General features: G+C 36.6%; 1 pseudogene; it reads left to right on the forward strand.

Moving 5' to 3' along the window:
* LOC124979531 (ATP synthase subunit alpha, mitochondrial-like) overlaps positions 1-9,167 on the forward strand; it is a 49,837-nt pseudogene extending 40,670 nt beyond the window's left edge.
* Positions 9,168-17,973: the final 8,806 nt, after the last annotated feature.

Raw genomic sequence — 17,973 nt, forward strand, 5'->3', positions numbered from 1 at the left:
AAGAGTCAGATGAAGTTGGATTGGAAGAGAGGGTTGCAGGAAAGTAAGGAAAAGGTTTATTGAAGCATTCTGAGTAAGATTTGTAGAAAATCTGATTTAGGATCATGTTACATTTTACAGATAAGGAAGTTAAATCCACAGAAAGTAAGGAACTCCCAAGTGTCACAGCAGCACTGTTCAATAGCCAAGATATACACACAAGGTAAATGTCAACCAGTGGATAAATAAAGAAAATATGGTATATACATAAAATGCAATATTATTTAGACTTAAATTTAAAAAGAATGTCGGCAATATGGGACAACATGGATCAATCTTGAAGACTTTATGCTAAGTGAAATAAGGGCAGAATACTATAGGATTCCACATTTATGACATATGTAAAATAGTTAAACTTATATAATCAGAGTAGAATGGAGGTAACAGATGCAGGGGAGGAGAAATGGGAAGATCGTTATCATAGGATATAAAGTTATTATTCATAAGATGAATAATAGTTCTAGAGATCTCTGTATAACATGATGATGTAGTCAACAAAACTATGTTGTACACTTAAACAGGGTTAAGACAGTCCTCTCATATTAAATGTTCTTACCAGAATAAAATAAGTAAATACCATGCTCAAAGTCACAGAGCTGGTTAGTGACAAACAATGCCTCAGGTCTGGGAAACCCTGCTCCAGAGTTCATGCTTAGCCATTCCTTGACCTTATTACCTTTCAGTAATAAAACTTTTGCCAGCCATTCCAAAGGCTAAGGGCAAGGTGATGGAATGACCTTTAATAAACACAAATACTTAAGGCATAAATAAAAGTAAAAATCACAATGCAATCATCTACAAAGTCTATGATAGGCAAGAATGCAGATATCAATATTAAAACATTCATACCATGGGCATTAAAAATGATATTTGATAGCACAGAAATGGTTTCATAATAAGTAAAGAAAAAAAAATCAGATGACCAAGCTACATCTACATCTTCATGTATATAGACCAAATATAGGAATGATTTATGTGGAAATATTTACATTTGTTCTTATTTATCTCGAAGGGAGGATTTGGAGAGACTTTTAGTATCTTTATTTTTCTGCATTTTATGATCCTTCCACTTGACTTCTGTAATAAAACTGCACAATTTCCTAATGCTTAATTACCAGTTTGCTCAGGCTTTTCACCTCTCATACAGTCTCATGTAGTCCGAGTTTTGTGGTTTCATGTTTAGCTTCTTTAATATATTTGAGCATGAAGCAAGTTCCAGGCCCAGTGCTCAGCAGTGGAGTTACAATGGTGAATAAGACAAAATCATAAGCCTTACAGCTTAGTGGAAAACAAATAAATCAAAATATGAGTTGTTTCAAAAGGGAAATTACAGATGCTACGATAGTACTCCAGAGTACAAAGAAGGACTGGAGGAAGAAGGTTTAAGATGGAAAGTAGATGTGAAGTCAAGGCCAGCTACGTATTTCAAGAGCAGAGTGAATGCATGATGGCCTGAGGCGCGGGCATTCGGGGCTGGGGAAAAAGACACTAGGATCCTAGAAAGACAACGGAGATGGAGGCAGGTGTGGGAGGTGGAGGGCCTGGGGAGCTATTAGTGACTGTGGCCCTCATCCTGAAAGCAGTGGACAGCCACAGTGGCCCCCAGGAGATAGGTCTCCAGTACAGCAAGAAACAATGCAGGGAGATGAGTTAGGAGGCTCTTCTAGAAAGGGTACTGGCTTCAACCAGAGAGTGGCAATTGGCAAAGACAGAAGCAAATGGATCCTGAGGATTTAAGAGGTAGAATCAACAGGACTTGATTGGATATGAGTGGGGGGAGAAAATTGCCAAATATGACTCCCAACATCTGTCTTAAATAACCAGATAGAAAGGATGCATTTTACGGGACTAGAAGGCACTGGAGACAGGAGGCTTGCAAACAACGAAACAGAAACTCTAAACCACTTAAAAAAAATTCTGAAATAACGTCTGTACTTCCTAATGAGAAGTTGGGCTGGCAGCATAGGCAGCTGTTCTAGAACTTAATTGTCAGGGATCTGGGAGTAAGTGATTAGCTTTCAGAAGTCCTCAGAAAGATAAATGATCCTCCTGACAGCTGGGATCTGAAGAGAAATACATAATCCTAACTATTTAAATAAGCAATGACCTTATGCAGAGATTACCATCACTTCATCAACCAGAGTATGATCCCAACAAACAGCAGGTGCTCCTTCCTGCATCAGTTCTAACTAGAATCCAGAAGTATACATCTTAGCTCAAGCACAGTATTGTGGTAGGCCACTTGCTTTCCAGAACTTGGCAACAGTGTTATGGCTTCAGGCTGGTATCTGTTTTTATTTTATTAGTAAGGAGTTTCAAAGACGCTTTTTGTTTTCAAATCCTTTCTATTATCTCTCTCAAAACTGATTACTTTGTGATGCCATTGTCTTCAGAATTCTCCAGTGATTGATGGATACCTGGATTTGCACTTTGCAACTGCTGGGCAGGTAGATGCTCATGAAAATTAAAATGCTCACAGAGGCAGAGGCAAGCTGCATGAATGGTTGAAGCAGCTAAATGTGGGGTGGGGATGCACTGCAAGCACAATGGTGAATGGTACCAATCACCTTGCCTGACGGTTGGAGACACATTAGGGAGGAGTGGGCCCTGTGGCCTTAGGGAGTACGAAGGCCTTTGTCCAAAAGCAAAATGGCGACTACTCAGCTGAAGACTGCTATGAAGGAATGTGGGCCTTGAGTGGCCAGCTCTTTTTTTTTTTTTTTCTTCTATTTTATCTTCTGCTTTGATGCAAGTCTCCTAATTGTCAACTTATGCAACTTCTTACAAATGTGTAAACCAAATGAAACAAGCCTATCATAGCTTGTCAATTTGCAATTGCACTTGGACAAACAAGTACAACTTTGCCACGATTTCTCAGTCACGCCTTAGTTGAAAGGGTTCGTCCTTTCTGCCATGAATATCTTTAATGTCTGGCATTCTCATTTCCAAAGAAATCACCTTTGCCCACACACCCCATTCAGCAGGCAATGCTAGAAAAACTAAAACTTTGGAAAATATTTTTTGCAGGACACAAGGCTGAAAAATACCTTCGGCATTGTCAATCTTTGATGAGTACTAAATTCATTTAGAGAAGTGCTAAATGAATCAAATCCATTTTTAAATGATATTTCAGTGTCTGTTAGGCAACAGCACAAGACAAGACAAAAAAGAAAATGTGTTCCCTGCCCAAGGGGCATGAAGTCTACACAAAGAAGACAAAACATTCCAGAAATAAAAACACCAGCTGGGAAGGAGGCATAATTAATGAAATAGTGCCAAGATTATTGTCTCCCTACAATTACCAGGTGTTTCTGATAGTTCAACAGAGACCGGGCTCATGGTGAAAGGAACAATTCTGTTATTCACAGCCTCTGAGCGCTATTTGGGGCTGAAATGGTGTGTAAAGCTCTCCCATGTATAGTGCTTTACTTCTTCAACAACATGCAGCCAGAAAACAGATTTTCAGAGCATAGTAATAGTCCTTAATGGCAGTCATTTAACAATCACACAATTGCCTTGACCTTTACTGAAAATTAATAGCATTAAATTGCCTTATTTATCCAGGTTCATCTCAATCTATTTTTTAAAGGATTTCATTATTTTCATCTGCTTTTTTAAAGACTTTAGTAAAGGGCTAGGCTATGAATAATAGATGGGAAACATACACTGTAATTGACACAATATGATCCCAATTTTGTTTTAATAAAATGTAGGTAGGCAAAGAAAAAGAAAGAAACCAGAATGCACTGGTCATCTCTGCATGGTCACAATCTCAGGTGACTGACTGCGGTTTTGACGAAAGCAGAAAGTAACCATTCTGGCACCTTGTAATGGCTTAACGTGTAGAAGGTTAAGACAACTGTGTGGCAAGAGCAGGGCTCTCCAGAGAGAGTACAGAGGTTGAGAAAAAATAAACAAGGATTCTGGAAAGACAATGGAGATAGGGGCAGGTGTGGAAGATAGAAGACTTTGGAAAGATGTTAATTACTGTGAAGTTCATCCTGAAGGTCACAGAGGGCCACTGTGTACTGAGCACACTGATCCTGCAGTAGGACAAAAGATATTACAGGGATATGAATTAGGAAGGTTTTCCAGAAAGAATGGTGGCTTCTGCAAATGCACTGTGCTCTTACAGGTCTAATCTAGGGATTCATCAAGCTCTGCCCCTTAGGTGAGATTTCAGAGTTTCCATAAATTATTCTGGTGAGTATTTAATAAAGGAATAATCTGTTTCTCTGAATAATAAAAAGTTCAATCTAATCTAAGGATCACAGAAGCACAACCAGCTGTAATATTAAAACTTCAAATTCATATCCAATTAGAATGACTCTTTTCCTGTAATGAGCAATAAGGCCTGGATCCAATTCAGCTCTGAGAATGCACGGTGGACAAGGAGGTGACAGTTCAGCTTCTCTTTTGTGCTTTGCACCCTGAACAACTTGCTACCTGCAAGGTGTGGCCTCTCCAGGGTTGGCTGAGGGCAAAGGGTTAATAGACATAAGCAGGGAAGGTTTTCCTTGAAGGACTCCAGGGTTCTTAAGTGTTGAAGACCTCTGGAAATGACAGTCCAGAGTTGACAGTTCCTTTCACAGGGATCCTTAGCAAAATTCCTCTGAAATTCATCTCTGGGTGCCTCTGTTTATAATTCTGTCTCACACCTTCCAAGCCTCCCCTCTAATGCTCCTGATTGTCAATAGTCCATATCCAGGTCGAGCTGACATGGCATCTTCACAAAGTATTCTGGACAGGTTCTATTTTAATATAATCCCAGGTTGTTCCTTTCAGTGGAGCTAACAACTGGTCCACCAGAAACACATACCTTTGTCTCACATTCAAAGGAAGCACAGCTCAATCCGAGCAGCTCTGATCAGCCTCTTACCTTGGGATTTCTTATGGAAAGAATCGGGCCTCGGTTCTGAGTTTACCAAATTCCAGCGGGCAAATGTCAAGTCCTCCCAGTAGATCTCCTGAAAACCCTAGACTCATATGACTGAGGCAAGGAATAAGTGATTCTTCTGTGCTCTCAGGACAGGAGATGACCCTGGGTTAAAGCTGTTGACTAATTCTTTCATCTCTCAAGCATCCTGCCTGTGTGGTACATACCTCACTTCAGCATGTGGAGCATACAAAACCTACTACATTTTCCTTAGCTTCTGCTGAAACTTGATAATTAGAGTGCTATTTACATCACATTATCTGCTCTCAAATTATACTACAGAACTGTAATAACAAAAACTGCATGGTATTAGCATCAAAGCAGACACAGACCAAAAGAACAGAATAGAAGATACAGAGACAAATCCACACAGATGCAGTCATATGATCCTTGACAAAACCACAAAAAACATGCATCACGGAAAATAATCGGTCTTTTTAACAAATGGGGAAAAGACAAACTGGATATCCATATGTAGAAGAATGACTCTAGATTCCTATCTCTCATCCTACACAAAGTCAACTCCAAGTGAATCAAAGACTTAAGAATTAGACCAGAAACTTTGCAACTACTGGAAAAAAAAAAAATAGGATCAACACTTTAACAACTTTCCAAACAACTCCTCAAGCTCAGTAAATAATACCAAGAATTAATAAATGGAATGCAATCAAATTAGAAAGATTCTGTGCAGCAAACAATTAAAAACATAAAAAGAAAACTTACAGAATAGGAGAAAATCTTTGCTATCTACTCTGCTGACAGAGGATTAATACCAAGAATATATGAATAATACAAAAAAAAAAAAAAACTTGGCAGCAACAACCACAAACATCCAATAAATAAAATGGGCAAATGAACTAAACAGACATTTCTCAAAAGAAGAAATAAAATGGTCAACAAATATATTTTAAAAATGTACAATATCCTTACCAACAAGGGAAATGCAAATCAAAACTTCACTGAAATTTCATCTCACTCCAATTAGAATGGCAGCCATCAAGAATACAAACAATAAAAATGCTGGAGAGGGTGTGGGGAAAAGGAACACTTCTACACTGATGGTAAGACTGTAAATTACTACAACCATTATGGAAATCAGTATGGAGGTTCCTCAAAAGACTAGGAGCAGAACCACCATATGATAAAGCTAAATAAATGCCACTCCTTGATATTTATACTGAAGAATTAAAGTCAGCATACTATAGCAATATATATTCATAGCAACTCAATTCACAGATAGTCAAATTATGGGACCAGCCTAGGTGTCCATCAACAGATGAGTGGATAAAGAAAACATGGTATATATAGACAATGGAATTTTTGTTCACCTGTAAAGAAGAATGAAAGTATGTCTTGCAGGAAAAGGGATGGAATTTGAGAACATAATGGTAAGTGAAATAAGCCAAACTCAGAAAGTTGAAAGTTGTATGTTTTCTTTCATATGTGGAGGCGGGAGAGATGGGGGGAAGGGGATGGTGGGGGGAAGGGTGGAATTTCATGCAGATAGAAAGGAGATCAGTAGAGTAGAGGAAAGAGACCAGGGTGAAAGAGATGGGCAGAGAAAAGGGATCAATATTGACCAAGTTATAATGTGTGCATTTATGAATATGTAACAACGAATCCCACTATTGTGTGTAATTATAATGCACCAATTTAAAAAATAGAGAAAAAAGAATGCCATTTTAATACACAGCTGCATTACTTTCTTTTCTGTTTTTCTCTCTTTTTAAAAAATTTTCTTACACTCACATGAATTATTTGATTAACAGGAAAAAAATAGTATTTTTACCTTATAAGTATTCAGGGGAAATTCTGAAAACAATTAGAGGCAGTTGTATATATTTGTTCAATAATACTTTTAAACATTATTTCTTAACTAAATCAACATGAGATAATTTTCTTGAAATTTGTTATAAAAACTCTTCCAAGCTTCTCTCAGAATTCTGCCACATGTATAACCCAAACATACTACCTCTAACACATGTCCCCAAGCCCATATCAAGGCTGCTTTCTCCTCTCCCTAAATCTCTCTTGTAATTTAAAGAATCATGGTAATAAGGTCAAAGGCTTACTAAGGGAAGGCTGAAAAGGCTAAGTAGAAAAGGTTGTTGAGCTTAGCACATCTCTGGTGAAATCATCATTATCCAAGAACTGTAGTCTAGAAATTCAACTTGATTGGGGCAGACAATGTATCAGACTCAGGGTAATTAGACAAAATCACCTAAGAGAAATATATATGATATATATATGTAGTGGGTCCAAATTTCAGATCACAAACCTAGTTATTCAACAAGTATTACTGTCTTATGCTCTCCATTTGAATTTGGTTTCTCTCTTGTGACTCTATGTTGCTGAATGGGGAAATTCAATAATGGCCATTTCATGGTAATCTCTTGACTTCAGCTTTCCTTAATCAGTTCAGGGTATCCACACAGGCAGAAGTGGGTGGCTTACATGCTGGAAGAGCAATCTGATCTCCTGCTATCATTGATGAAATGCCTACTTCCCTAGGGAAAAGAAAAGTCATCCCTAACTTCTCCCCAAACTCCCACTCATCTCCCTAAACATTCACATAGTGCCATTAATAGAGGTTGGCAGCTATCCCAGCAGAATCACTCTAAAAAATAAACAGCCTAGAGTCAATCTATACAAGAAAAGGAAATATTAACTAATAAATCAGAGGGGCAAGAAGTTTGAACAGAAAAAGTGGGTGAAATGTGGCATGAACTTGAAAAGTATTCCATTGCCGGCAATTTCAAATGCTGTTGATAAACTACCTTGCCATTTTCTGACTTCAGAGACACCCACGTGGATTTAGGAGCTGGTACCAAGAAAGAGCTCACAATCCTCCCTCAAAGACAATGTAGTTTTAACTATGGGTAACTCATCCTAAAGAAAATAACAGTCTGAGAAGAGAGTCATTTAATAAATTTTAGCCCTTGTGGCACTAAATGGTGCTTCTGTGGCCTGGGAATTTTTTTTTTTTTTGGTGTTTTTTTTGTTTTGTTTTGTTTTGTTTTCCAGAAGCTCAATAGGTATCCACTGAACAGCTACTCTTGTGGGATCTAGCCCAGAAACAATATTGAATCCAATTCTTAATAACATGTATTTATTATGAGCCTACAAAAGAAAATACCAACTCAGAACAGAGGCAGAGTGTGTTTATGGCTAAACTCATAGAGAACACAAATTACCAGAATACATGGCAGAAAGATGTAGGTGCCTAGGAGAAGAAAAGACAGCATGTTAAGGGAGGTGAGAGGAAGGTAAGGAGTATTTCAAAGAAGGGAATTTGAAGCTGCAAATGCTACACAGGACACTTTTAAATGATGATGGAGAAAGGACACTGATTCCTACAGATAAATCTAAAACTGGAAGCAAAAGTTAAGGTCATTGGACAGGTGAGAATCTAATCAAAGCCCTGGAGCACTCTACTGACTAGTATTTTCTCTAACACAAAGAACAACTTAATAGATACAATCTCTTCTTATCCCACCTACCTGCCCAGCCTTAGGTTATGTGCAATGAAGTATAACTTCCATTTAAAAATATTTTCAAACAAAGCACTTGATTGTATATTTCTACATACAGGAAGAATTATTTGCTCACTAAAAGAAAATAACAATTCAATTACTACCTTGGAAAATTCAGAATATGATTTGTAATTCTATTCCCAGAGATGAACACATTTCATTTTTATTTATTTAGAAATAAATACATGTAGATATATGGAATATAAGTCACTCGATAGATAAATTTATAGAGTAATATATATTGCTATGTGAACTTTTCATCTGGAGTGGTCACATAATCCATTCATGATCCAAAATAAATTCCTGTGCTTTTGGTTGTTGATGTTACCTTAAAATGTAGTCATTGTTGCTTTTATATCTCTCAATGTCGACCCAAGATTAAAATCTACAGTGAATTAAAGAACTCTGTTTAGCTATCTCTTGGACCACATTATTGTTCTTACTTTAATTAGTTATAATATGTATATAGGACATTCGCTGCAAGGGAGCTGGCAGCCCTCATCAAACTCCAGGAAGTAAATAGAAGCTCCTTTAATCTCAGTGCTCAGATTCATAAATGGAGGCATCCAGCAGTTCATAGTGAGCTCAAGGTCACCCGGTATATGAAAGCAGGCCTGGAAATCAAAGCCCGGATTGTGCAGCCTCTAACTTCTCCCTAAGGATGGAAGTCTCCTCATAGATCTGTACCTGAGAGAGAATCTGCTTCAACCTCTTGACTTTACCAACATGGAAACAAAAGTACTGAGAGGTTTATGGCTTGTGTGGCCATGCAGATGGCCAAGGACTGATATTTCCATTGTTTAAAAACTATGTATACAGAATTTCCTGAATACAGGGAAAGGAGGGAATATTAAAATATATGTTTTCCTAAATTAAAAAACAAGAAAATTAATTAAAAACAAACCCTTATTGAGCCAAAAATGAGAGTTTATTAAAAAATGAAGAAAAGATAACCTAATTATTTTTGACTTGATGAAAATGATTTAAAAGTGAACTTAAAAAAAAATTAGGGTCTATTATTTCAATGAGTTTTTAAATTAAGTTATTAAGTCAGTACATGTTTTATGATTTTTAATTAACTTTACTTTTTAAACATTACATCTAACTTTGTCACATTTAAATCAGCTTCTGTCGTATATTATAAGTCTATGTTTTTAAGTGTGAGGCAGGGATTGTGTGGGTGGGTGTGAAAGATCAAAATATTAGCAATATTAACAATCAAAACATTAACACATGGTGGGATTTCAGATCATTTTATTACCTTTTTCTTTTCTATGCTTGCTTATTTTGGCATTTTTCCATAATAAACATATATTTTTTACATATGAATAAAAGCTTTTGCCAGTAAATCAATGATTTTCCCAGTTTTTGTGGGAAAATAACCATGTATTATATTTGAAAAGCACTGTGCTATTTGCTCATTGTGGTGAACACTGTGTGTGGTTCAATATCTTTCAAACCTCCTTGAACATCTTCCTATGCTGCAGTGTTTGGAAAGCTGAGAATTACATTTTTAGAGTTCTTTGTAGTTAGGTTGAGATGAGACAGGTTCTGACACTTAGATACCCTCATGCAGGGCTAGAATTTGGAAGTTAAATAGGGAGGGAGAGAGGTTGTGGGATGCAGATGGTGCAGAACATGGAAGTGGCATGCTTCTGTAATTCCCAGCTGCCTGGCTGCAGCTTCTAGCAGCAATTGTGACTACTACCCTGATCACAACGGAGGCAGTATGATTCTGAGGCTAGGACTGGTTCCTGCAAATCATGTTACCACCCGTTCTATGGCTTCGGTGTGTTCCCCCAAAATTCATGTGTTGAAAACTTAATTTTCCAATGCAATAGTGTTAGAGGTAGGATCTTTGAAAGGTGATTAGGTCATGAGGTCTTTGTCCTCATGAATAAATTGATGCGATGATTCCTGGTGTAGGTTCCCTAGCTAGAAAGTAGGTTTGTTACAGAATCGAGTTCATTATAAAATCAAAAGCTCCCTTTTGCTCTCTCTTATGCATGAGATTTTACCCTTCTGCTGCACCATGGATGATGTAGCAAAAGGGCTCATGTCAGATGCCAACCCTGGGATCTTGGACTTTCCAGTCTCCAGAACCATATGCCAATGTATTTATGTTCATTATAAATTACCCAGTCTCAGTTTCTCTATTATAGCAGCACAAAACATACTAACATAGCCTTGCTTCACTAGATTTTCCAATGAATATTGTAAGAACATAGTAAGAAATCCCATTCTGCTTAAATCTAGCTAACACGTTTCATTGCTTGCAATTGAACACTAACCCATGGAGTTATGTTCAACATGTTTTTGTACACCCTCTTCTAATCCTCAAGCTCTATCATTAATTTTTCTCCTTTTTGTAATTACAACATTAATATCTGCTTGCTTAAATAAATTAAAATTAAAATTAAGCAATACAAAAGCTATACATTGAGACTGAGATTTAAAAATCCATTTTCATGCTCTGTACCCTTCATCCTTTAACCCCAAGAAATCCCCTGTTAATAGTTTGTTGTTTCATTTCTTTTCAGATATTTTTATGCTTATAGAAAATGTAAACATAGGGGGGTTTCTTTTTTCAGTTTTACAAAAATGTCAGTATATGATATATTTACATATGAATATAAAATACATATATTTACGTATATATTATATGTATATATATCCCACAACTTTAAAATTTTATGTCTTTTTGCATTTATAGGTACTGAGTTCTCAGGCTCTTTTTAACTACTATATATTATGTCACACTCTGGAGGAACTAAAATGTATTTCAACCTTCCCCCACCAATGGTAATGTTAACATTTATAAACAATGTCTAATAAGTATTCCTTATCATATATATTTGTGCATATTTCTGAATATTTCTTGAGATAGATTCTTAAATCTAAAGGCAAAAAATTAAATGTTAGCAGATTGCATTTAGCAGTATTTTTAAAGAATAATGTCTGTTTAGCTGATTACTATAACACCAGTGCTCAGAACAGCATCTGCCACATAGAAGGCACTAAATAAATATGTGTGAAATGAATGCCAAATGAATGATTGAAAACGACTGGGAAATGCATTAATGCAATTCACCACATGAACGGATTAAAGGAGAAAAATAAATAAATATGTACACAACCATCATGATGGATGTTCCATAAAATGGGTGAAATTCCATATCCACTCCCAATCTTTAAGAAAAATTATTATCAAGAAATAGAAGAAATATCATTAACCTGATAAAAGAACTTATCAGAAACCAACAGCAAATAGATTTCAAAATATTCATAAAAGAAAGAATAGTTACCACTTTCAAGGTCTCAGCAATGATAAAAATAAACCCACAAGCCTGAGATAGGAAAGAAGGCAAAAATATTAAAATAAGGTCTAAAATATGAAAAGACCTATTGACTTCCACAAAGAAATGCAAAGCAGGCCTAGTCAAAAAGCAAAATCATCAGCCACAGAGGTACACTGAGTTAACTCTGAAGAAGTTCATCATATCGGGGACAAGTCAGATGATCCAATTTTAATAACTGAAAAACTGCAGGGTCAGACAAGGAAAGGCCCTCAGGAGCCAATGGCTGGGCTGCAGCTGTTCCACTTCCTGTCCTCTCCAGGACTCCAGCTTCATCAGCAGAAACGGCTCAATCCCCTCTTTTCCCCACTGTTCTGACCTATCAGTTCTAAATGCTTCTCATTCCCCCACTGTGGTCATTTGTAGAATGCAAAGAGACCAAGAACAAGGGTCTTTCAGCCTCAGGCAATTCTGTGATAGAAAGTCAAATTATAGGAAACGATCAAATGCCCCATAATTTGGGATATTGCACAGCCATTTAAAAACACCCAAACATCCAAGCTTCAAGTGGGGGAGGGGAGACTAGAAATGTGTTAGATATAAGCTGAATGGCAGTGTGTAAACTGTGAACATATATGCATACATTTTCATTTCTTCTAATAATTCCATTGAGATATAATTTATATATAATAAGTTTACCATTGTTTCATCATGGGACATTTTCATCATCCTAAAAGGAGACCCTGTACCCATTAGCAGTCATTCACTATTCTCTCTCCCACCAGCCCCAGGTAACCACTCAACTACTTTCTCTTTTCACGAATGTGCTTATTCTGAACACCTGATGTTAACAGGCTCATACAATATGTGGCCTCTGTGACTGGTTTCTTTCACATAACATGTTTTCAACATACATCCACATTGGAGCCTATCTTTTGTGGGCTGACTGATGTTCTATTATATGAACACATCACATTTTATTTATCTAGATATCTGTTGATGGACACCCAGATTGTTTCTGCCTTGTAGTTATTATAAATGATGCTGCTATAAATACCCATGTGCAAGTTTTTGAGTAAATATGCTTTTCCCTTAAGTGTATGTGTGTATGTATGTATGTGTATATATACATATATATATATACATGTGTGTATGTATGTGTGTATATATATATATATACATTAATATGTATATACATATAGATATGAATGAAATTGTTGGTTTTTTATAACTGTTTATCATGTAGAGAAAGCCTAATACTCTTTTTGAAAATGGTTTTTATAGACATCACTACTGGCAATATATGAATAGATCCCAATTTTTCTACATCCTCCACAATGCTTGCTGTTTCCCATCTTTTTTCTTACAATCATTCAAATAGTCTACATCCAAGAGGCATCTCATTTTGGTTTCCATTCATATGTTCCTAATGATTAACTTTTTTAGTCAGCTTTTTAACCACTATAAGACCCAACCACAACAACTGTAGAGGAGGAAAAGTTTATTCAGGGTCTCATAGCTTCAGGTATCTCTATCCATAGACAGCAAGCTCCATTCCTGGGGGCTGGAGGTAAGGCAGAACATCATGGTGGGAGAGTGTGGTGGAGGCCAGTGGCTCACATGGTGATCAGGAATCAGAGACTCCACTTATCAGATACAAATATATACCCCGAGTCTTTGCTGCTCATTCATCCCCTGTTGTTTACCCACTTCATCCATAGTGATCTCCCCTGTCTGCCAGCATATCACCTACTTTTTGAGTGCAGATCACTCACTGACTGCCATCTATCATCCACTGTTTGCCCATTTGCCCACCTCTTGCCAGCCCATCACCTGCCTTTCACACACCAATCACCCATCGCCTGAGGTCCACCTGCTGATCATCCACCATTAGCCAGCAGACGACCCACAAATCACTAGCTGATTTCCTGCTACCTGGAAGTTCATTGTCATAGTACCCGCAAGTTTGGTTACACATGGCTGCTGACATTTTGTGACAACAGTCAGGACCTGCAGGACCCCCCAGCCCAACTGACAGCTCCCCGTCTTCAAGACCCATGACCCACCCACACCTGGTGTGGGCTCAGTGCTCAGGCCCCATGCTGCAGCTCCTCATTTGCCAATCCTTTCTAAGTCAGTGAAGCCATCTTGGATTATCCTGGAAGCAGAAACAGCCATCTTTAGTTGGGGAAATTACCATCTTGAGATGCCTGCTGGAGACTGGAAGCTCACTGTTAGGTAACTCTCATGCATCAGGCTACTGAAGACTGGGAGGTTTGAATAGTATATGACTGTTATAGTGTAGAATTTTTTTCTCCTTTTTGAAAATTTTTAAGTTTTTATTCCTTTATTTTTCTCACTCTATTTTCCTTGTTTACCTCTTTCCTCAGAGTCTCTTTCTCCCTTTTCTCATGCTAACAATCAACTTCTTTTGATTCTGCTTTCATTCTTCCTATGATCTAGTGCCTCTAGATACTCTTTTTTTATCCCATTAATAGTTACATCCTACACCCCTCCCCATCTTCTTTGTCCATGATTAGACACTGTAGACCTCATTGTAAAACTATTGAATATACTATAGATAATAATTGAACTTATCCTCTCTTTTTATGATGACAACACTCTTCACATCATCATAGGGGCTATTTGGCTTAGGACTACATATTGTCTGTGCCAAGTGCTGCTGCTATTATTGATCTCCCCCTTAAAGGAGAGGTTTTGGAAACCTGCAGGGTCACTATAAACCGACAAGGGGGAAACTGCAATACCCAAGATCTGCACTGCTAGAGGGAAAGATACATGAACAACATGAAAAAACAAGGGAAAAAGTGTTCCAAACAAACCAAGATTCTATATTAATAGAATCCAATGACAGCATGGTAGAAGAAATGTCAGAAAAGGAGTTCAGAATATACATAATTAAAATGGTCTATGAAGCAAAGGATGAGATAAGAGAGCAAATGCAAGCAACAAACTGTTTAACTCCAGTAAACAGTTAAAAGAGCAACTGCAGGAAGCAAAAGATCATTTCAGTAAAAAGACAGATATTCTGAAGAAAAAAAAAAACCAGGAATCCTTGAAATGAAGAAAACAATAAACCAAATAAAAAAACTCAATAGAAAACATTACCAACAGACTAGATCACTTGGAAGACAGAACCTCAGACAATGAAGACAAAATATTTAATCTTGAAAATGAAGTTGACCAAACAGAGAAGATGGTAAGAAATCATGAATGGAACTATGTGATATCATCAAAAGATCATATCATATCATGTGATATCCAAGAACTATGTGATATCATCAAAAGATCAAATATAAGAACTATCAGGATTGAGGAAGGCACAGAGATACAAACCAAGGCATGAACAACCTATTCAATGAAATAATACCAGAAAATTTCCCAAACCTGAAGAATGAAATGGAAAGTCAAATACAAGAGGCTTACAGAACACCAAATGTACAAAATTACAACGGATTCACACCAAGACACATTATAATGAAAATGCCTAAAATAAAAAATAAAGATAGAATTTTGAAGGCTACGAGAGAAAAGCATCAGCATATGTAATGCTATATGAAAAGCATTACATATAGGGAGAAACCAATACAAATATCAGCAGATTTCTCAACCCAGACCCTAAAAGCTACAAGGGCCTGGAAGAATATATTTCAAGCTCTGAAAGAACATGGTTTCCAACCAAGAATTTTATACCCAGCAAAACCTTCAGATTTGATGACAAAATAAAATTCTTCCATGATAAACAAAAGCTAAAAGAATTTACAAATAGAAATCCTGCACTACAGAATGTTCTCAGCAAAATATTCCATGAGAAGTAAATAAAAGACAATGTAAGTCAGAAAAGGGAGGAACCACCCTAAAGGAAAAGCCAATCAAAGGAGAAACCAAGTCAAGTTAAAAAGCAAAAATAAGCCAATATGACCCAGAATACAAATCATATCTCAATAATAACCCTGAATGTTTATGACCTAAAATCATCAATCAAAAGACATACTGGGGCTGGGGTCATGGCTCAGTGGCAGAGCTACTAACTCACACATGCGAGGCACTGGGTTTGATCCTCGGCACCACATAAAAAATAAATAAAATAAAGGTAATGTGTCCATCTACAACTAAAAAACAAATTAAAAAAAAAAAAAGACATATACTTACAGAATGGATTAAAAAGAAAGACCCAACAATATGCTGCCTTCAAGAGGCTCATCTCATAGAAAAGGACATCCACAGACTAAAGGTGAAAGGGTGGGAGAAAATATACCATGCACATGGACTCAGTGAAAAAGCAGGGGTTTCCATCTTTATATTAGATAAAGTGGACTTCAAGTCGAAGTTAGTCAGAAGGGAAAAAGAAGGACATTTCATACTGCTTAAGGCAAACATAAATCAGGAAGACATAACGATTGTAAATATTTAAGCCCCAAACAATGGCGAATTCATGTATATCAAACAAATCCTTCACAATTCCAGGAACCAAATAGACCACAACACAATAATTCTGGGTGACTTTAACACAACACCCTCACTACTGGATAGATCTTCCAAACAAAACCAAACAAAGAAACCATAGAACTCAATAACACAATCAATAACTTAGACATATATAGAATATTCCATCCATCAATGAGTGAATACACTTTCCTCTCAGCAGCACATGGATCCTTCTTTAAAATAGACCTTATGCTACGACACAAAACAATCATTAGTAAATACAAAAAAATAGAGATACTACCTATTGTACTACTTGTATTCTATCAGATCGTAATGGAATGAAATTAGAAATCAATGACAAAATAAAAAACAAAAACTGCTGCAACACCTGGAACTAAATAATATACTATCGAATGAAGCATGGATAACAGAAGACATCAGGGAGGAGATAAAAAAAATTCTTAGAAGTAAAGGAGAACAACAATATAACATATCAAAATCTCTGTTACACTATGAAAGCAGCACTAAGAGGAAAATTCATTGCATGGGACACATTCAAGAAAAGCATAAAAAGTCAACAACTAAATGACCTAACATTCCATCTCAAAGCCCTAGAAAAAGAAGAACAGATCAACACCAAACCACTAGAAGACAGGAAATAATTAAAATCAGAACTGAAATCAATGAAATTGAAACAAAAGAAACAATTCAAAATATTGACAAAACAAAAAGTTGGTTCTTTGAAAAAGTAAACAAAATAAACTCTTAACCACACTAACGAAGATGAGAGAGAGAACTCAAATTACTAAAATTTGTGATGAAAAGGGAAGTTTCACAACAGACACTATTGAAATACAAAACATAATTAGAAGCTACTTTGAATATCTATACTCCAAAAAAAATAAAAAATCTAGAAGACATTGAACAAATTTCTAGAGACATCTTATCCACCCAAACTGAATCAGGAGAATGTACACAATTTAAACAGATTAATTTTAAGCAATGAAATAGAAGTCATCCAAAGCCTACCAGTAAAGAAAAGCATGGGAACAGATGGTTTCTCAGCTAAGTTCTACAAGACCTTCAAAGAAGAGCTTATAACAATACTTCTCAAAGTTTTCCATGAAATGGAAAGAGAGGGAACCCTTCCAAACTCATTCTATGAAGCTAGTATCACTCTGATACCAAAACCAGACAAAGACACATCAAGGAAAGAAAACTTTAGACCACTACCTCTGATGAACATAGACACAAAAATCCTTAATAAAATTCTGGCAAACTGCATACTAAAACATATTAAAAAAATAGTGCACCACTATCCAGTGAGGTTCATCCCAGGGATGCAAGGTTGGTTCAACATCTAGAAATCAGTAAATATAATTCATCACATCAATAGACTTAAGATTAAGAATATATGATTATTTCAATAGATTCAGAGAAAGAGTTTGATAAAATACAACACCCCTTCATGCTCAAAACACTAGAAAAAATAGGGAGAGTAGGAACATACCTCAACATCGTAAATGTTATCTATGGTAAATGCTAAGCTCACAGGCAACATCATTCTTAATGGAGAAAAACTGAAAGCATTCCCTCTAAAAACTGGAACAAGACAGGGATGGCCTCTTTCATCACTTCTATTCAACCTCATCCTTGAAATGCTAGCCAGAGCAATTAGACCGAAGAAATGAAAGGGATATGAATAGGAAAAGAAGAATTC

This window comes from Sciurus carolinensis, chromosome 3 (assembly GCF_902686445.1).
Source record: "Sciurus carolinensis chromosome 3, mSciCar1.2, whole genome shotgun sequence".
Classification (NCBI taxonomy): domain Eukaryota; kingdom Metazoa; phylum Chordata; class Mammalia; order Rodentia; family Sciuridae; genus Sciurus; species Sciurus carolinensis.